The sequence below is a fragment of the Balaenoptera physalus genome, assembly GCF_965194825.1.
Source record: "Balaenoptera physalus genome assembly, chromosome: 7".
In the NCBI taxonomy this organism is placed as follows: Eukaryota; Metazoa; Chordata; class Mammalia; order Artiodactyla; family Balaenopteridae; genus Balaenoptera; species Balaenoptera physalus.
In genome coordinates this window covers 55,036,417-55,057,824 of record NC_138886.1, presented here as the reverse complement: position 1 = coordinate 55,057,824, position 21,408 = coordinate 55,036,417, and the positions used below count along the sequence as shown (strand labels likewise).

Below are 21,408 nucleotides of genomic sequence, written 5' to 3'. Positions count from 1 at the left end.
TGTAAAGATAATGAAAGTTATAATTTTCCCCATTGATCATTAAGATCACTTTGCATGGTTTCAGTTTGCAGTTATTTTCACGGTCCAGCACTACTGTGCAAAGCCAGGCCTGCCTGTATATATAAAATGCACATATATCTACATGTACATATATGTGTAATTTAAAATGGAAGTATGTACAAGGAATCATTAATAGCAGTTACTTCTGAGGAGTGGGGCTGAGGGAGAGATGGTAGCAAAGGGAAATTTTATTTTCATTTTATACCCTTCTGAAATGTTTGACTTTTTTCCCTTTAGTATGTATTAATTTTTGATATAAAACCAAACCTATAAAAATAAATATAATGAGAAAGATAAGTTAATAAAACATTAAAAAATGTTCTGTGAACGTGATTTGTGCTGTTGTCAGTCCCTCCACCCCCACCCCAGGGAGATAATCCAAAGTTTTTGTTAATTAAGAATTTCAAAAGAATTAATGACACCAAAATGGTTAAAAATCCATTGCTGTAAGATCATATTCACCCTGTTCCCAAGCAGAAAGATTACAAAATGTGCAGGTTCTTCAGATGAATACGATCTTAGTTATTGATTTAATTTGTCTGTAGGGAGAACTGGCCTGAAAACAAGTATAACTGATGGTGATGTTTAGGTGCAATTTGCAAACAGATGCCCTAGACAAAATGCTTCCGCTGTGTCTGATGATTGAACATGCATCTGTTTAGAAGGCAGCAGGATTGAGGCCAAGTATGACCTTGTGCACAACCTTGAAAGTTTACTTGCTGGCAGACAAAAAGGCAAATACATAGCAAGGACCATTTAGAGATATAATGTTGAGATTACCGGTGTATTTACCCTGCCAAGACTTGTATACTCAGAAAATGAAGGGTCCCATCAGGATTAGGCTGAAAACTTAACCACTGATGCAGAATGAGCAACCAGGATTTGGTCTGAGAGAGTTCATAGGGTGGAAAGATCCTGAGATGCCTAAATTGACATAAACAATAGGTTTTGACCTTCTATCACATTCCCTGAGGCCTTCTGGATAGATGAGGAAAATGCAAACTTATTATAACCAGGAAAGATTCTTGAAGGTCTAGGGAGTGAGCAGGAATGACTAGGTAATCCTGAAGCATGCAGGATACAAGGCATCCATCAGTGTTTTATATGCATTATCTTATGTGACCATTAAAACCATCCTATGATTGTTTTTACCACCCTAGTATCACTGATGAGACAACCAAGTTTCAACCAAGTTCAAGGAGATTAAATAATTTTCCCATTACCACATAGGGGGTAACTGGTAGAGCTACGACTCCAAAGTGCTTGGAAACGCCTCTGGGCTATACAGGTTTTGCTGCATCTTCCATTTACCAGAAATCTTGCTACTGCTAGATTATCTAAACTAAAATCTGCCCAGCCCTGCTATACTGTGGTGCTTGCCATTAAGGGCACTCAAGCCTTTTGATCTCGGATTCTGCCCTTTTGTGTTTCTCTTACATGGTGTCTGTGGCTGGGAATCTCCTTGCTTTTGCCAACTTCACATTCCAATCAGTTCAGAGGAAATGTACACAAGCCATAGTGTTTCCCCTTAAAGGACAGTATGGTTCTGGCTTTCACTGACTTGGCAAAGGCTTCTTTGTCTACAAATAAGAAACATCTGACCGTGGGTCTATAAATGAAAATGATGACAAACTGGGCAGGGTGGAATTCTATAATCTGGCAAAGTTGACCCATATTTGGATAGTCAAAACTTCATTTAGCAAAATCCAAGTTTTCATTTGGATTAAATCTTATTGGGTCTCAATTAATAATTTGAAAAATGAAATTGTGTTCTTTTGGGGGCATTATAAGTAATGGTTAAAATGGGCAGTGGAAAATATTCCCTACTTGGTATAAGACTCAGGGACATGGAGTCCCCTCCCCCATTTAAAGTCATGCTAGGTCTGGGTGGCACTGTTCAGGATGCTATTGGGGTTCCTTCCTAAATAACAGAGTCAAATCTGAGCTCTTTACAGAACTTTGTTAGCACACTGAAGAGTTTGACAGTCTAACAATTGTCCACAAGCAGGACATATTGAAAAGTATGTTTCTTGAGAGGTGGAAACTGGAACTTGCATACTATCTTTGAGATAATACATAGCTGAAAAATTATCAGAGTTCAAAATGTGCAGTATCAGAAGGCAAGCCCAGGTCTGATGGAAACTCCTTTTTTTTTTTTATTAGAAAAGGGATTAAGCGTGAGACCATGAAACTGGAAGAGACCAAGAAGTCAGAGAGGACTGCACTTCCCACAGTCATGTAGTCACACTAATGGTGTGATTCAATGTACTAGGCATTATGCTAGGGTGGCTGTGGCTGATGTGTTTTAAGCCAATTGCCTACAGGTTATTTCTTTGGGAGCATTATTCTGCTTCAGAAGAGGAGTTTAGGTAGTTGAGCATAGAGCATCTAGCATTAGGGATCTCATTTAATCTTCTCAACAACCCTGATTTGGGATCAGGGTGCTAAACGTATACCCAACGTCTCTGAGTTGGTGGGTGTCAAATGCAGAACTCAAGACCAGGACTGACTCTAAATAGCACACTTAGCATTATACCTTTCCTTCGGTAATGTCAATAAAGCATCATCTATTTAATGGGTTGTATTAGTTAGGATAGTACCAGCTGCTGAAACAAACAGACCCTAAATATCAGTGGCTTAATAAAAGAGAACTTTATTTCTTACTCATGTTAAGTCTAATTGGCAGCAAGGGGGTGGCAAAAGAGGCTCATTCAGGGATCCAAGCTGACACAGGCTCTGCCATCTTTGACACTGGCTCAAGGTCACTCTGGGTACTAACATCCAGAGGCAAATGGGAGAAGAAAGATAGCGGGGGATCATATGGTAAGTTTTTATGGGCTGGGCCTGCAAGTGACATATCCATTTTTGCCCAATTTACTGGTTAAATTCAGTCGTATGGCTAGACTTACCTCCCAGGGAGCCTTGGAAATGTAGACTAGTTGTGGGCCCAGGAGGAAAGGAAAAAGGGTTTGGTGAATAGCCAGCCAGTTCCTACTACACTTGTGTTTTTCTATAGTTACCAGAATGTAAGTATTATAAATAAATGTTGTCACCTACTAAATACCAAATTCCATGCCAGGTTCTGAGGATTTAAAAGTGAATAAAACCTGAATTCATGTCCCCAAGTCTAGTGGGGGACTAGACAGATACAAACACACAGACTGATATGGATTGTATCCTTTACATAGATAACTAGGCCATTTGGCTCTTAGGTTGCATTTGTGGATGCGAGGATCCTCTCTAGTTCAGAATTACTGATTTGGCTCCTTTTGAGGCTCTAGAATTGTCTGCTGCAGGGTCTGAACTTAGGTGCCAGTCTAGGATAGGTTTTTTCCCCCTTAAAAAAAACTTTGATTATAAAAGAACCCATCTGTAGGCTCCCAACACAACCCAAAAGCCACACTGTCTACAGCTCACAACTCATTTTCACATTATCAAGCTGTCATAGCAGGATAAGCATTCCACCTTGCTAGGCCTAAATAGGCGTGCTTCTTAGGAGAGCACCACCTAACCTTTAGGCTAGCTATTGGGCTGTATAGATGGTGGGATAAGCAAGATATTCTCAGAAAGTCACTGAGGACAGGGGTGCTATTAGAGACTTAGACAATTTTGTCAGAGTGACAAATCCATTATATTTTGGCCTACAACTGTAACTAAAAAAATAAGATTACCTTTCCTTCCTGTCTCTATGCTAAGGAGAAAAAGGAACTGTTTTCTCTGTTGTTCTAGCTTCCTCTTAATAAATGAAAAAATAAATATTTAACTTATATGTAACCTAGTCCTTCAGATTTAAAATACATGGGGTTTTCAAGAAATTACTCCTGTTTTTACATGTACTGTCAAAAAAGATACTGAGAATCATTTATAGGCACTTGGGGATTGAGGAAATTCCAGTAGTCATGCCTGAAATCAGAACTAGCCAATAACAATGCTCTTATGTATGCTTCCAGGTTTGCTTTCCCTGTGGCCAATATTGTTTTTCTTTGACCATCTTTATATTTTATGACCGGTTCCCTTTTTCACATCTATAGTTTGTGGCTTATTATTTCTTCCTCTCTTGTTTTTAACTCATGTTTAATAACTCACCAAGAAAATGACCGTTTGCAGTTAGAAGCATAATTTTATTGAAATTACTAGAATCTTCAGTGTTTCCCCTAATGGTTTTCGTTTATGACATCATGCTGTGACAATAATTCTGTGTATACTCTATAATGATCCAATTATACAAGTAAGCATGTTCACCTGTAGTAAATGACTGAGGAGACTTCCTGTAACCATAACAAGGGCAAATTCGGCCATAAGTATTAGCAAATAAAGTGGTATTCACATATTAATTAGGAGATAATTTGTAGGAATATTTTTGATAACATACTGAAATAATGTGGTACTAATATCTACACCACTACTTAAGTCAAAAATGGAGGACAACACCCTGATGTCCTCATCTCTGTCACACTCACATTTCATCGATCAAGCCTTACTGAGGTTTACCTCCTAAATAGCTCTACCCTTTGCGTCTCTATCCTTCCTGCTATTGTCCTAGTTCAGGCCACCATCATCTCTCGTCCATATTATTTTAACTGCCTTCTAACCCAACTCCATCATTTTTCTCATGCCCTCTCTTGGATCTATAGCCACACAGAAGAGCCATCTTTTCTAAAATGCAAACGTGATCATGTCCCTCCCATGCTTAAAATCTTCAGTGAAAAAAAAAAAAAAAAAAATCTTCAGTGATGCTCCTTTTCTTCAAACCCCTTATGTGGCTTCTAAGGTTCTTCATAACTGGAATCCTGCTTCCATCTGGGTCTTTTCTCATCCCATTGCCCATTCTCCCTCCTCCCCACCCCACTCCAGCCTCCCCTATCCTGCTCCAGCCATACTATATTTCCTTCTTATTGTTCCTTGAACCGGCCACATGATCTCTCATTTCTGAACTTCACACTGTTTCTCTGCTCAAATATTCTTCTCCCCATGTTTTCCTTCAGTTTTCAGCTAGAATACCATGCTTCAAAGTAAACTTAACCTCACAGCCAACGCTGAATTAGATGTCCCTCCTGTGGGCTCACAGCATCCTACACTTAGCACCATGGTATCACGTATCACAGTGTACTGGTGCTTGAGCAAAGGGACAAGGTCTTGGGAAAAGAATTGCATTCATACACACACACACACACACACACACACTGAATGTCTAGTAACTAATTACACCTGGCATTGTGGTTATAAAAGAATGTCAGCATGATACAGAGGAAAGGACAGACCAGGGCTTGATCTTGCCTTTGCCTGCTGACCATCTATGAGAACTTGGACAAGTTATTTGATCTTCATGAGCCTTTGTTTCCTCATCCATAAATGGGGGTTATTGTAAAATGTTCTGCTTCTGTACCCTCCCCCCTCCTCAAAGCACGAGGGAAGGAACAGAAGATAATCAAAGGAATCTAAGAACTTGAACAACATCTCAGAGTCCAGAGGATGGTACTGGGTATAGGGTGAGGCGGGAGATGGGTGGCTGAGAAGCCACTTTTAGCTAAATGAAATCTACTGACCTGTCCCTTAGATGGAACCACTCTTCAGTCTGGGCTCAGGGTGGAGGATGAAGGAGGCGATTCACTCCAGGACCGCAAGGGAACTCCAGCTTAGGTGGTAAAGATGTGAAGATGGTGGTGGAGGGCACTTCAACGTGCATACAGATCACTTGGGACTATTGTTAAAATGCAGATAATGATTCAGTGAAACAGGGTGGAGCCTGAGATTTTGAATTTCTAACAAATTCCCAGGTAATCCTAATGCTGCTTGTCCAGGGAGCATACTGTAAGTAGCAAGGATGTAGAAAATAACCACTTATGCCATCTCTTACTGGTGTAATGATATGGAAAAACTATTAGCCTCTTAGTAGGTAACATAAGAATTCCTTTGGGGAAGAATACCCTGTGTGTTTAAAAAACATACTCTGATAAATTACTGGGTTTGGGCTGAGGGAAACTGACTCACCAAAGCACATATCGAAATAATTATTGACGATCTTAAACTGCCTTCTCAGGAGGCGGGGCGTCCCATTAACTTCAAGGCCTTTTGTCTGTGCACCAGGATGAGTGGGGCATCTGGGTTTGAGGGCAGAGAGTAATTACTCTGCAGAGGAGGAGGGGGGAGCCAGAAGGGATACAGATTGAGTGGGGGAACTAGAGAAAGAGAAACCCACATTAGAGAAGTGTCTATATCATTATTTAGAAGTTCTTTGGTTGACAATATACTCATTTTTGTTCTTCCCTTCCAAGGAATCCTTTGGACTTCTCACCAATGCTTTTGTACATGTGGTTTCTTTCTTTCTTTGCAGGGGGCGTGGGCTTGAAGAGGTGGATGAGGGGGACAGCTCACAGCAGGGTTACACTAGTCACAAAAGGCCCCAATAGATAGGTTCTCTTCAGCAGCTGCAGTGGGGTAGGCAGGAGCGAGGGTGGGACATATCCATCTTCTATTGTCGAGTAATATGGCTCTGCTGCTATCAAAATCAGTAATTAAAGCCAAGAGCATTAATGGGTTAGCAAAAACACAGAGGCCACAATGACAAAGAAGATGAAAATAGGATGCTTGGGAAAAGGTTAACAGTGCCTGGAGTATTTACCTAGAAAAGAGCAAAGCCATCGTGATGATCAAATTTTATCAGCCATATTCAGGCCTTCTTTATTTCATAACCTCACAAAACCATAACTCAAGGAACTGGCACTAGTTTTAAAACATAGAATCTTAACCTGGGATCCAGGAAAGGGCTTGGAGAAGTGGTGGCTTTGAATTTCCTAAAATTATGTGCAAAAATTATATGCATAAGCATATCTTTCTAGGGAGAGGCTATGTAGCTTTCAGCAAATTGCATACTGAATGGACATATGGAAATAGTTAAGAATCGCTGATTCCAAAATGAAAACCAGCTAGTACTCTTGCCTATGAAAATAATGAAAAAATGGGGAAAAAAGGAAACTAGGAATCTTGTCAATAAGCATTAAAAGAATCAGGCCAATGTTACACTGTCATTCTCTTAAAAATAGTGAGATCCAATCAGAGGAAGATGAAACTTTTGCATCTGCTTAGAAAAGTAAAAATGGCTTCCCTTGATATTATTCAATAGAAAATAATGGCAAATTAATCTCTTTCTCTACAGTAAATAAAAAAAACAGCAAAAACATGACATCAGATTGTAAAAGTACAAATTCAAGTTGGATCAGTAGTTCTCTCCCCCAGGGAATATTTGGCAATGTCTGGAGACACTTTGGGTTGTCGCAACTAGGGGTGTGCTGCTGGCATCCGGTGAGTAGAGGCCAGGGATGCTGCTAAACCTCCTACAATGCACAGGACGGCCCCACAGCAAAGAACTCTCCAGTCCAAAATGTCAACAGTGTAGAGGCTGAGAAAGCCTGAGTTAGAATAAATGAAAACTTCCTGGCTATGAGGAGTATGAATAATTGAAATAGGTATCTTAGGAACTGTAAAATCTCCTTCTATGAGGTTTTTAATGATCAAGAACCTCGTCCCTAACTCACAAAGCACCTTCATTTTCTGCAGAGGTGAAGGTACAATCTATGGAGATGAAGCTCACATGAGAAAGACTAATATTTTTCAATTTCATGTCCTCACAGTTCCTGTGTTTGCAGAATGAGTAAATATCTCTATTTACTACAAGTGACCTGCCACTAATTTGACTGCCTCTAGGGTCAAATGCCTTTCTCAATAGGAAGGATAATCTTATTTCACCAACTTGAAATTGTAAGGAAATTTAAATAGGAAGGCCATCACCTGATCTGGAATTTAGCCAGACTGGTGGCAAGAGCCTGCTGGGAAGTAGTAGCAATCCCTGGTAAAGTATCCATATAAGCTTCTCAAAGGACCAGTTTGGCATGGGATCAGCCCCTTTCAGAGGAGAGGTGTCACCAGTACCAAAGTGACCCATGAGTTGTGTGGGGATCCTTTCCCTTTGGATAGAGCATCAAAGCTGGCTGAGTAGCAGACACCACCACATACCTCAGGCTGCCTTTTGAGCCTGAGGCATAAGATGAAAAGCAGATTGAAATCTCTGTAACAGGTATATGTTCACACCAACATATTATAGTGAGTGAGTTGGGGGAAATAGAAAATCATGTCAGCACCTCAACAAAATTATCAGACTACATGTGCAAATCACCTTATTTTGGAAGTCATGTACGTAATCACTGGTCAATGAATATATTTATATTCTGCTTGTAAAATACTGCCTTTTAAGGGAGAAGATGTGATTGGAGTTAAATAAGCTGAATTATTAGGATTTAAATTCATGGGCACAATTTGTAAATTTATGAACATGGTCTGCATAAAACCCTCAACATTAACATTTCGTAGGTTGGAGACATGCAATAGAAGCCCATTTTATTCTTAATGAATAACTGGAAAGCATTTTACACTGTTATAGACTTTCTACAGAGTCATGGTTCCGAATTTTTAAGTTAGCAATTAGTCATCTACTGGATATTCAGTGCAATAATAGTACTCAGTGTGTTTTTCCAAGCCAGTCTGATTAAACAGCTAATTATAGTGCTAGCTATTGCGGCTATGGCCTCCAAGCTTAAAGATATTCATAATAGCTAGACATGGCTATATTTGGCAGTTTTGCTATTGCTGTAATACAGAGAGAGCTATATGAGTTATAATCTTTTCTCATTGTTAGTGAACGGAATGAAGAGTGCGCTTGCATTAGTCTGTACTCTGTAAAAACAAATGTAGAGTCAGATGTGCAAAATCAGGAAAGTCAAATGAATGTAGTGGGCTACCTTTTCTGAAAAACTTCGGCATGAGATACAAAGCTGACCTTTTGAATGGATATGAATTATTTCTCACATATATGTCATCTGAATTAAAGGTGAGTCTTCTTTCTTCCACCCACTCGATGGTACACAGCACCACTAAATTAAAGCTTGAAGGTTAACATTTTCCTTTGCTTGTTGTTCAAGAATTATGACTTTAAGAATTCTTCAATATTTGAAGCACAGATCCCAGAGCCTAACTCCATGTCCCTTGAGAGACTGAAGGCTCAAAACAGCTCCAGATCACTCCTTTAGTCCTTGAGTTGGGGCTCTGAAATAACAACAACTGAATTGAGCGCTCCTAAGAGAAAGATATGAAAGTCCCAAACTTCATCTCAAACCATTCTGTGCTTTATGCATTCCCTGAGAAGAATCCTGAATTGTCAGGGGGAGCAGACCAAGGCAATCAAAATAAATTCAGAAATAAATTCAGTCAAAAATAAACGTAGAATATGAAAGGGATTTTTAAAAAAATGTAGACCAGTTATCCTGGAATTGGGCCTTTAATGGAACCAGGTTCAGCAAGTCCCAGTTCTATGTCCTTCTGGTTCACCCAGAAGTACCATTTTCTGTTCCAGTTTTGGTTACTCTGTGAGTAGGGTAAAGAGTCCAAATTCAGGTGTGCTGATCCATGAAGCTCACAGAAAACATAATGCTTTAATTGGCAGTAAAAAGAGAATCTATTAAAACATAGCCCCTCATCTTTTTAACAACAACAATAAGATAAAAAGACTGTCTCCCATTAATTAAGTGATCAATGTTAATCACTAAAACAGACAAACTAACATCATGTGCCTCCTGATATGATGTACCAAGAAGGACAAAACATTACTTCTTTGGTTTTCCTGACAAAAATGAATAACCTGAATCTAATCATGAGGGAACATCAGGCAAATTCAACCTATGGGACATTCTACACAATAACTGGCTTGTGCTTTTCATAAAAATCAAGGCCAAATAGCACAAAGAAAGGCTAAGAAACTGTTCCAGATTAAAGAGGAATAAAGAAACATGAAAACGAATGCAATGTGTGATACAGGATTAGACCTCGGTCTGGGAAAAACCAAATAGTTATAAAAGATATTATTAGACAATTGATGAAAACTTAATATGGACGATACTCCACATTATATATCATCAGGGAAATGCAAATTAAGATGACAGTGAGGTGTTACCACATACCTACTGGAATGGCCAAAATCCAGAACACTGACAACACCAATGCTGGCGAGGGATGTGGAACAACAGGAACTCTCCTACACTGTTGGGAATACAAAATGGTACAGCCACTATGGAAGGCAGATTAGTGGTTTCTTATAAAACTAAACATACTCTTACCATACAATCCAGTAGTCATGCTCCTTTGTCTTTACCCAAAAAAGCTGAAAGCTTATGTCTACACAAAAACCTGCAAAATGATGTTTATAGCAGCTTTATTCATAATTGCTAAAACTTGGAAGTAACCAAGATGTCCTTCAGTAGCTGGATGGATAAACTGTGGTACCTCCAGAAGATGGAATATTATTCAGTGCTAAAAATTAATGAGCTATCAAGTCATGAAAGACATGGAAGAACCTTAAATGGATATTACCAAAGTGAAAGAAGATAATCTAGAAAGGCTACATACTGTATGATTCCAACTATATGACATTCTGGAAAAGGTAAAACTATGGAGCCAATAAAAAAATCAGTGGTTTCCAGGGGTGGAGGTGAGGAAAGATGAATAGGCAGAACACAAGAGGATTTTTAAGGCAGTGAAAATATTCTGTATGATATTATAATGATGGATGTATATTATTGTACATTTGCCAAATCCACAGAATGTACAATATTTCCCCTAAGGTAAACTATGGACTTTGGGTGATTATGATGTGTCAATGTGGATTAATTCTTAGTAAAAATAATGTACCATTCTGGCAAGTGATGTTGATAATGGGGGAGGTTATGCATGTGTGGGAACCGGGTGTATATAAGAAATCTCTGTACCTTCCTCTCAATTTTGCTGTAAACCTAAAACTGCTCTAAAGAAATAAAGTCTTAAAAAAAGAATATAGATTGTTGATAATTAGTATTGTATCAGGTTATATTTCCTGTTTTTTTTTTTTTTTTAATTTTTGGCTGCATTGGGTCTTCATTGCTGCACGCGGGCTTTCTCTAGTTGCCACAACTGGGGGCTACTCTTTCTTGCAGTGTGCGAGCTTCTCATTATGGTGGCTTCTCTTGCTGCAGAGCACGGGCTCTAGGTGTGCGGGCTTCAGTAGTTGTGGCACGTGGGCTCAGCAGTTGTGGCTCGCGGGCTCTAGAGCACAGGCTCAGTAGTTGTGGCACATGGGCTTAGTTGCTCCATGGCATATGGGGTCTTCCCGGACCAGGGATCGAACCCATGTCCCCTGCACTGGCAGGCGGATTCTTAACCACTGTGCCACCATGGAAGTCCCCAATTCCCTGGTTTTGATAATCACAGTGTGGTTATAAGAGGACACCCTTGTGCTTGTGAAATACACATTGAATTATTGACTAAAGGGGCATGGTGTCTCCAAAATTCTCTCAAAAGATTTAGGAAAGGAAAATTACAGATAGAGATATAAGTAGAAATAGAAATAGAGATATAAATAGAAATGTGTGTATACAGAGAGACATGCATGTATAACAAATGGAGAAAAAAAGGAAAATGTAAGCAGTTGGTGAATTTATATAAAAGGTATATACAAGAATTCCTTGTACAATTATTGCAAAAATAAAAAGTTATAATATAAAAAATGGCTGCCATTTATTGAGCATTTACTATGTGTGAAGCCATGCTCTAGATGTTATATACACATTAGCTCAGGTAATTCCCACAATTGATTTAGGAGATAGGATGGCCCCATTTTACAGAGGCGGAAACTGAGGCCCAGAGAAGTTAAGTGATTGTTAAGTGACAGAGAGGCCTGGTCTCATCCTGGGTTGTCCAATGCCAAACCTGGGGTTTTGGCCACTATGCTCTCCTCTCCATGAGAGGCATATTTTTATACTTATGCATGCCAGTTACCACCCAGACCTTTCTAAAGCAAGATCCTCTGGCAACTCTAAGCTGGCTCTAATACACTCTTCCTCCTTCAATGCAAAAGCCTCCACACAGCCATGTGCACATATGAGGACTGGAGTTACTTCTGGGGCCAGAGGACAGCCAATCCCTAAGCAGATCTCTGGCCTCCTCAGCCATTACCCCATCAGTAGAGCCCCCTGACCAGGCATCTCCTTTGATGTTCTTTTTCTCTTCCTTCTTGGTGCTCTCCTGGGCCCCACACTTCTCCCTGATGCTCACTGGAACACCCACTGATTTCCCTCTTTGTCATATATATTTTTTTAATTTTATTATTTGGCTGTGACAGGTCTTATTTGTGGCACGCAGGATCTTCATTGTGGCGCACAGGCTTCTCTAGTTGTGGTGCACAGGCTCTCTAGTTTTGGTGCACGGGCTCAGTAGGTGTGGCACGTTGGCTTAGTTGCCCCTTGGCATGTGGGATCTTAGTTCCCTGACCAGGGGTCAAACCCACATCCCCTCTGTTGCAAGGCGGATTCTTAAGCACTGGACCACCAGGGAAGTCCCCACTCTTTCTCATTTTTTTAAGTGAAAGTTGGCTCCAACCTCAGGATGCTGCTGCCTGCTACGTCCCCCTCCAACAAAGATGTGTATTGTTCTGTTTCTCCTGTGATTCATGTTCTTGTGATAGGATTGGCTTTTCCAATTGTCCAAGTGTTGAACTGTGTCCCCCTAAAAGATATGTTGAAGTCCCAACCCCCAGTACCTCAGAATGCCACCTCATTTGGAAATCGGGTTATTGCATTAGTTAAGATTAGATAAGGTCATACTGGAGTAGGGTGGGCCCTGAATCCAATCGGTCTGATGTCCTTATAAGATGTGAAGACACAAGAGTAGAGAACACCATGGATGATGGAGGCACCTATCAGCCAAGAAATGCCAAGGATTACCAGTGGCAACCAGAAGTTAGGAGAGCAGTATGAAAGACATTCATTTCAGAGCCTCCAGAAGGAACCAACCCCACTGACAACTGGATTTTGGACTTCTGGCCTCTAAAACTGTGTGAGAATAAATTTCTGTTGTTCTGCCCAGTTCGTGGTACTTTGTTATGGCAGCCCTAGAAAACTAATACACCAAGGCTGCTTCAAACTCCTCCTACATCAATTGGTAAAAATCTCAGCTCTTTTAAGGGTCCTGCCACTAGGTTGTACCTCTTCTACTCCTTCTGATCACTGAAAACTACCAGCCTCCTGGCCACTCTTTTTTTTTTTTTTTTAATAAATTTATTTATTTTATTTATTTATTTTTGGCTGCGTTGGGTCTTCGTTGCAGCACACGGGCTTTCTCTAGTTGCGGCGAGCGGGGGCTACTCTTCGTTGCGGTGCTCAGGCTTCTCATTGCGGTGGCTTCTCTTGTTGTGGAGCACAGGCTCTAGGTGCACGGGCTTCAGCAGCTGTGGCACGTGGGCTCAGTAGTTGTGGCTCGTAGGCCCTAGAGCGCAGGCTCAGTAGTTGTGGTGCACGGGCTTAGTTGCTCTGCAGCATGTGGGATCTTCCCGGACCAGGGCTTGAACCCGTGTCCCCTGCATTGGCAGGCAGATTCTTAACCACTGCGCCACCAGGGAAATCCCTCTTGGGCACTCTTAACAGGTTCATTGACCCTTTGGCTCCTTTCTTCTCCACCCCTTCCCGTTACCTGCTGATATTCCATGTGTTCAAATGACCCTGTAGATGAGCCATCCAACACTTGAGCCTCAGTTTCTTAGCCTCAACTCCAGTAAACCCCACTTTACTGGAGCTACCTCCATCTTTGGCTTGGAACCATTCCATATTAGAAATCCTAGGTAACCACTCTCTGACAAAACCCCAAGTCCTCCCCAATATCATGTACCTCCTTTCTTAAAACTCTTGTTCTTTAGCTTCCTGGTGTCCTCTGTACCCTAAATCTCAGCCTATTATTCCAGTCATCCCCCTTCTAGCCTCACTTGTTTCCTTCCTTGACTTGACCCACATGGTTGATGACCTAAACTACAATTCCACTCAGTCTCTTAATTCTTCTGCAGCCTGGCTTTTATGCCACAGCCACCAGGCAAAACTCAATCTTGAAATTTGCAATGTGGCTTTCCTTCTGTACCCAGATTGTTAAGTGATAGGTTGGAGAAAATCACATCTTCAGGTGGGCTGGCTCCACTACAAAGCCAGGGTTAGCATAGTGGCTCAACTCTTTTTCTTGTTGCTTGTCATCTTCTTTCCCTTTCCCCTCAGCAACTACTGTGACCCCCACTCTCCTCAGGTCCTTCATTCTCAGCAGAGAAGCTGTCTCCTTCACATACTACAATAGTGAGGTCTTTGGTGAGGAACTATTCAACATTCTAGGTCCCCCTCTGTAAACACAGCCACATCCATATGCACCTTTACCTCTTCCAGCCAATCTAAAAGGAGAGAGTGCCTTCCTCCAAACCACAGCCATTCCTCTGCTTGTTCTTGTGATCCCAGCCTTCTCATTTCCTCTGGGACCCTAATTCTTCTTTCTTATAATTTCAACCCACTGTTAAAGTTTCTGTGATCCTAAAATCAATCAGTTCTTTGATTCATCCCACTCTAACCACTGTGCTCTCTTCCCCTTAACAGTTTCTTACTTCTCATTTACTCCTCAACTCACAAAAATCTGGCTTCTAATTCTATTGTACAATGAACTGCTTGTCAAGATCACCAATGACCTCCATACTTGTAATCAATGGGTCTTTTTAGCCCTATGTTACTTGTCTTCTGTGCTAAATTTAACATTGTTGGAACATTCTCTCTTGAAATTTTCTCCTTCCTTGTCTTCCATGACAATAGTTCTATTTTTCCACCTGTATTTCTGCCTTTTTCCTCCTTTTCAGTTCTCCTTTCCCAGTCTGTACATTTGGTGTTATCTGGGGTTCCATCCTTGGTCTACTACTCTTCCATGGGTCATGATTTTACCCCCATAAGTTATTTCCTTAGAGAGAACTTCCACGACCCCAGCTGCAAATCAGGTCCTTCTCTTAACTATCTTGTAGTAGCTTCACCTTTCCATTATTGCACTAAGCAAAAGCACAATTTTCAATGATATGTTTATGTGACTTTTTTGATTAATGTCTGTCTCCCCCACTAAATGGTTAACTCTTTGAGGACAAGAACCAAGAATTATTTTGTGCAACTGTTGTATACCCAGAGTTAAGTGCAGTGCCTGGCCCATAAGGTATGTGACTCCTAGATCCAACCAGGCAAGTATATTCTATGATTTCCAAGTTCATAGCTCCAGCCCTGACTTCTCTCCTGAGTCCCAGATTTACATGGCCAACTGCTTACAAGACACCTCTATTTGTATACCTCATAGTCATTCTAGACTTTTCTAAAACTAAACTTATCTTCCTCCTCCTGATGCACTTGTCGTCTTCTATTATTTATCTTCAACCACCCAGACATCCAAACCAAAACCCTAGGAGTTATCTTACGTTCTCATTCACCCCCACATCTAATCAATTACTTAATCTTACCTATTTTAGTCTAAATCTCTCTCAAAGTCATCCTTCCTCTCCATCTCTGTATCACTGCCCACATGCCGGCCCCACCATCTCTCATTGAGACTATTCCTCTGTCACCTGCCTGGACTCTCTGCCTTTGCACATATGCCTGTCTGAGACTGGAATGATCTAACTGAAATGCAAATCTGACCATATCACTCTCCTTTGGAAAGCCTTTTCATGGCTCCTCATTGCCTGCAGGAAAAAAAAAAAACCCTCCAAATACCTTCAGATTCCACAAAACCATGTAAGGTCTTCTGCTATCTGGGCAGAATCAGTTTTCCCAGTTGCATCGACTGTCTCCCATTATCTGGCACTTCCTACCCTGATAATACCAAATGTTCACAGGCTCATCTGTACATCCCCACGCCTTTATTTCTGCAGGTCCAGTGACCAATGATGCTGTTCTCTCCATAAAAGTACATCGCACCAAAAGTCATCATCACCAGCATTATCCTCCTCATTTATGTGTCTGCCACCCTCCCTATCTCCACCCAATTAGACTGAGTACCTTGACAGTTGAGCCATGTGTAGTTCATTTTCATTGCCCCGTATCTTACTAGCACCTGCCTGACACATAATAGTTGCTCAATAAACCTCTGACAGCCTGACCTGAATATACTTGGAACATAAGTGTGCTGGGAGCTGGTAGTATGACAGTTTGGTTTTGAAACTGTTTTCCTGAGGTTCTGAATTATTGACCAAAGAAACTTCTTCCTTGTCCAAAGGAAAACAAAGACTTGCATGGTATCAGATATTTCCTAATGCTGCCAGTTCTGGTACATATTAGCCTGTTATAAATGGCCAAGTTAGACAATAAACAATAACTAGTCCACTGGGTCATAATGTCATCTTGAAGTGCTTTTTTACCCCCCGATCACCCCTGCTCTCCTCACAATTAAAACAAATCAAGTTCTATTCTACATTCTTTCCTTTCCAAATCTAAAAGGATAAATATGCGCCCATAGTAACCAGCAAAATAATGGGAAAGAAAGAAAAATTTACTTTTAAAATTTGACCCTATAAATACTGTAACATTAAACAATTTTTACACACACCATTATTTTATTTCTGTCAAATCCCCCAAAGTGGGATTGCTGGATTAAAGGAAACTCCTTCACTTTAAAAAACAAATTAAGCTCCACTGTTTAGGGAATAAAACAAGCAGTGATTCAGGAAGAACAGTGACCTAAAGAAGCAGTTCTGGATTTTTTCCAGTTATTTCACTCTGGCAAGTGACATCTCTGTGTAGTCTTGTGTTTCCACTTGTTACTATAAGCACCAGTAGTCCTGACTCAGAGAATGGGGCTGCTTTGAGGTGCTCCCACCAATGACTGCAGAAATAGATGATTAATTCATCTAGAAACAAAAGGGTGTAAACTGTGTGTCCTTCCTGCCTTAGCTTCAATACTTTGAAAAGAATGTTGCATGGGGTGGGGGGGGCGAGGTGATCTAGGTAGTAAAAGAAAACATTAAAATCCTGGATTGGATAAAAAAAGAAAAAGCTGCAACTGTGTCCCCCGTTAGAATCTAAGGTTCAGGGCTGCACTGAGAGGTAACTGGCTTCAATCCCCTTTCCCAGGAGGAACCACAAACCCCAGGTAAGCCAGGCGGAGACAGGTTCTACATAGAGATCCTAAGGCGATGCACCTTTTGTAAGAATAATGATAGCCTCCAGGTATTGCATGTGTGTTTCCTGGTGCTAAGTGCTTTACTGAATCTCTTTTGACAATGCAAGCCTCTTTCTGGTTTTTCTGTCCTCAATGGAGATAGAGAAATGTGATTATTTTTCAAATTTCAAATAAACATTTACATATCAGCTGGAAAAAAGTGAACACCCCATCCTACCCTACTCAACAAACACACACACACACCCCTCCTAGACTTTTATCAGTAAGAAACCTGACAATGAAGAAGAAACTATTTGAGTACAGTTCCATTGTCTCAGGTGACCCAAGTAGAGTGATTTTTCAGTTAATGTAGAAAGCCTTAATGAAAACCAGGCCTGGAGAGAGGTCTAGTGTTACTAATTCAAAAGGAGCAGGGTTAAAGCTATATTAACAAGAGAACATGCTCCCTATATAGACTAGACAAGGTAATCTTTGCAAGTAACTACTTATTTCACAGACGAAGTTTGTTTGCCTTTAAGGAACGTCAGAAGGCAATCTGGAGGCAGGCCCTTTGGAGGTGAAGCACCCTCAGCGTAAGTCCTTTCACAGGAGAATGTACCCTATAGAACAATTTTACAGAAGGGGGATCAGAGAAAACCTCCACTGGCATCCAGCTGAAACCAGAGGTTGCAGAATATTCCAGACTCAACAACTGGTTGGCACCAGGACTCTACATCCTGGCAGGAATCATAGGGAGTGATAGAAAGGGGAAGGGGAGATAGGGAAGAGTGGGGTCCAAATAGAAGAGGGGAAGACTCGAAGATAAGGAGACAGAGGAAGGTTAGGACGGTTAAGACGCCTTCGTGGAGATTCTTTCTAGAAGCCCCCAAACATGGATGACTTATTCCCCTTCTGAGAAATAAATAGAATGTTAGCTTTTTTTTTTTTTTTTTTTTTAAAGCTACAATTTCTGTTTCTGCCCTTAACCCTCCGCTTCTTTGGGTCATACATGAACCTTTCAGGAAAAAATTGATTGAAATCTTCTCCCAGTGGAATCTAGGGAAGGTGAGAAAGTATTAGGAGAGGCAGGCATGCTACATCTGATGACACCTGTTCTGTCCCATGATGGACTGCTGGGTGGGGAAAAGCCACAACCAGCTGAGGGTCCTCCAGCCTGAGGGAGAGTAAGGTGATTCCCTGTGTCCTCTGACTGCCTTCTCTCCCCACCTTCTCAAAAGGGTCACAGGCTACTCGCAGTTTCAGACTTTACCTAATATACACAAACACTGGGGTTTGTACCTCCACAAAATTTACTTATGCTGTTTACTTATGCATATAATGAAGTGTTGCACTCAATGCATAGTATGAGTTATTGCATACTTCAGCCTCATATGCTGCTTTTTTCCTGCAAATTTTATTCTCCCCAATTTGTAATGCCGCACAGTTCTTCAAACCCACCATGATCTCTTAGGCATCTATACATGCATATGATCTCCTCTTCCTGAAATGTCTCTTTTTCTCTTTGCTGGAAAATGTATTTATCCAAGTTTTTGCTCATTGCAGCACATAGTATGTATTCAGGAAATGTTTATGGAATGAAGGAATGAATGACTCCATCCCCACAGAGTTAATCACTCCCTTCTCTGTGCTATCTTAGAACCTTCTGTACATGTCAGTAGTTTCACTTATCATGCCATGTTGCCTATTTACTTATTTCTCAACCATAGACAGATTTTTTTTTTTGTCACCACCATATCGAATTTTATTCCAACGACACTAATACAGCTGAAGATGCTCATGGTGACATGGCACAAGATTTCCTGCCTTCTAGTTTCTGTCCAAAGAGAATGTCTACCCACTTGTTCCTTCCCCCCCTTTCTGGGAGAAAATCCACAAGAGGCCACTTACCCAAATAAACCTCTTCATGTGTTTATTTTAAATTTTTGGGGGGGACATTTGAGTTCCCCTCTGAAGAAATGAAAAAAAAAAGTGTTGGGTGTCCCCTCCCCTCCCCCACCTCCACCTGCCAAATAAGTACCTGCTGCGAAGGCATTTCTGTTGCTCCGAAACCTTTAAATAGATATGAAAAGAAACGTCATCAAACGTCCACCGTGAGCGATGGTACCAAGTGGGCCGCAGAAGGCAGGCAGGCGGAGCATCTCGGGTCTGGACAGTCTCGCGAGGCGTCGTGAGGAGAACGAGAGGCTAGAGGTTGCGTGGGTCGCCGGCTGGACGCGGGCGCTGCGCAGAGACGTGCCCCGGCGGAGGCGCTGTGTAATATGCCGCTTCCAATCTGTCCTGGAAGTTGTCTGGGGCTGGGATGCCTTCCTTCAGGACTGTGTGCTTCCGCGTGTCCCCCACAGCCTGGCTGGGGCGGCTGGTGTGGTCGAAGGGGTCTGCGAGCAGGGTCTGGAGGTGCCAGGAAGGGGAAGGCCTGGCCGCTCGTGTGAGCCCTCAAGTCGGCCGTGAAGCCAAAGGACTTGTCGAAGGGCCTTCACGACAAGCAAGGGGGTGCCGGCCACCTGGGGCTCCTCTAAGACGTGGCCCCGCTTCCTGTGCAGGACCCCCTCGATGCTACCAAGCCCTGTTGCGGCCATCGGATCTCCACAGGTGGAGGGGCTCCACGGGCCGGGGCAGGAGGTCAGCGCGGCGTAGAGGCAGCGCCGGGCGTGGGGAAGCTCCGAATGGATCCACGTGCAGCGTGAAGTAGCGAATGTCGAATGTCGAAGCGCCCCCTGAAGGCCAGCCGCCACGCTGTCCCCATCTCGTTGAGGTACTGCGCGCCCTTGGTGATGTCGGGGAGGTGATGGGGCGGGTGCTTGAGGGCCCAAAGCACCGCAGGCTTCGGACCTCGGTCACGTCTCACTTATGTTTCTTGGCCAGTTTGAGGCCTGTTACTTGAGCTCCTGGCGGGCGGACACCTCTGGTCGGTGTCCTTGGCCAAGGAGTCGAGGAAGGGCCGTGCTTTCGCGTACAGCCGATCGTGCTCATTGGGGGCCTCAGACAGGCACCGCAAGTTAGACTCCTCGCTGACGGTCTCGCGATACTGCACGACCGGCTAGGATTTCTTGGTGGGAATGCAGGTGTGGTCCTTCTCCCGGTCCTTCAGGCAGACCCACAGGTGCTGCTCACCACCCCGCTGATAATGTGCTTCCCCGATTCCTCAGTGGTGCGTTGTAGCACGCGGACCGGCTTGGCCGGCCTCTTCAGCCCCTCCACTGGCTTGGGCAGATCAGCCAGTTGTTGGCCTCCGTGGTGACCCCAACAGTCGGGCTCATGCTGAACTTCATCACCCGCATGTTGTGAGCGTGCTCAAAGATGGTGACGGTGCCTGTCTTCACCAGGAACTGGCCCATGCCCAACAGGCCAACAGTGTTCCCCCAAGGCACATCCTCGATGGACTTTACATAATGCTAGACAGATTCTTGGTGGCCGACACTTGGTGGCACTTCTGGTGTCTCAGCTGGTGCCCAGCCTTGTTGAAAAAATACACAGCCTGGAACATAGTCAGCGGAAGTTTTCCCAGTGGTGAGGATGCTCAGTGGTCTAAGGAAGAAAAGTTAAAGAAATCCTGGGCTTGAAAAAGACCTGAGTAGGGCATGGGGATTGAATGACACTTGCAAAGGGCTGTCACCTCACAGGGAGGAGGGATAATGTCTTTGTGGCCTTGTGGTCTAGACCTAGACTGGTGGTTGGTGGCTAAAAGGAAATAATTTTCAGTTCAGAATAAAAATGAATTTTCTAATTGTTAGAGTAGTCCAAAGGTGAAATATTTAGAAAGAGAGTTTACTGTCTTTAAACGTAGATAAATAAAGTGATCCTTGTAGACAGTGTTGAGGGGATGACTCACAGATCAGATGAGGATTGAATTTAAGGACTTTTTGGCTTTTCCCAATATGGCATCCTTTGGTTCACTGAACTTGAGTTGCTTTAGTAAAAACACTAGTCATTTACTCATTGTAGCACAGTGAGGGAATCCTCCTTTATTTTGTGTAATGGAAAGAGCATGGTTTGTAGAAATAGACCTGGGTTTGAATCCCTCATCTGTCATTTTTCTGGTACACCTTTTGAGAGAACTCAAGTAAGTTTCCAAGCCTCAATTTCGTCGTTTTAAAAGTGAAGGTGCTACAATATTTACCATCTAAGATTGTTGTGAATGTGAAGCACGTGACAGAGTACCTGACAGACAGTATGCTCTAGGAATATTTGTCATTAATATTAATGGTATTGTTGTGATTACTTTTATTAGACATCTTGAAATTTTGATTGATTAATTCTATTTCTAAGACTCTATCTCAAAAAATATTCATGGCCACACACAAAGATTTAGTCAGA

At 42.2% G+C, this 21,408-nt stretch overlaps 1 long non-coding RNA gene across 2 annotated transcripts in view; it reads left to right on the top strand.

Moving 5' to 3' along the window:
* The window catches only part of LOC309665001, a 132,223-nt gene that overhangs the window by 65,479 nt on the left and 45,336 nt on the right, over positions 1-21,408 (top strand). The window contains exon 3 of one of the 2 annotated variants that reach the window (XR_014266142.1): positions 19,635-19,846. The exons of the other annotated variant lie outside the window; for it this stretch is intronic. This is a non-coding gene — a long non-coding RNA (uncharacterized lncRNA). The remainder of the gene's footprint in view (positions 1-19,634; positions 19,847-21,408) is intronic. 2 annotated transcript variants of the gene reach the window in all.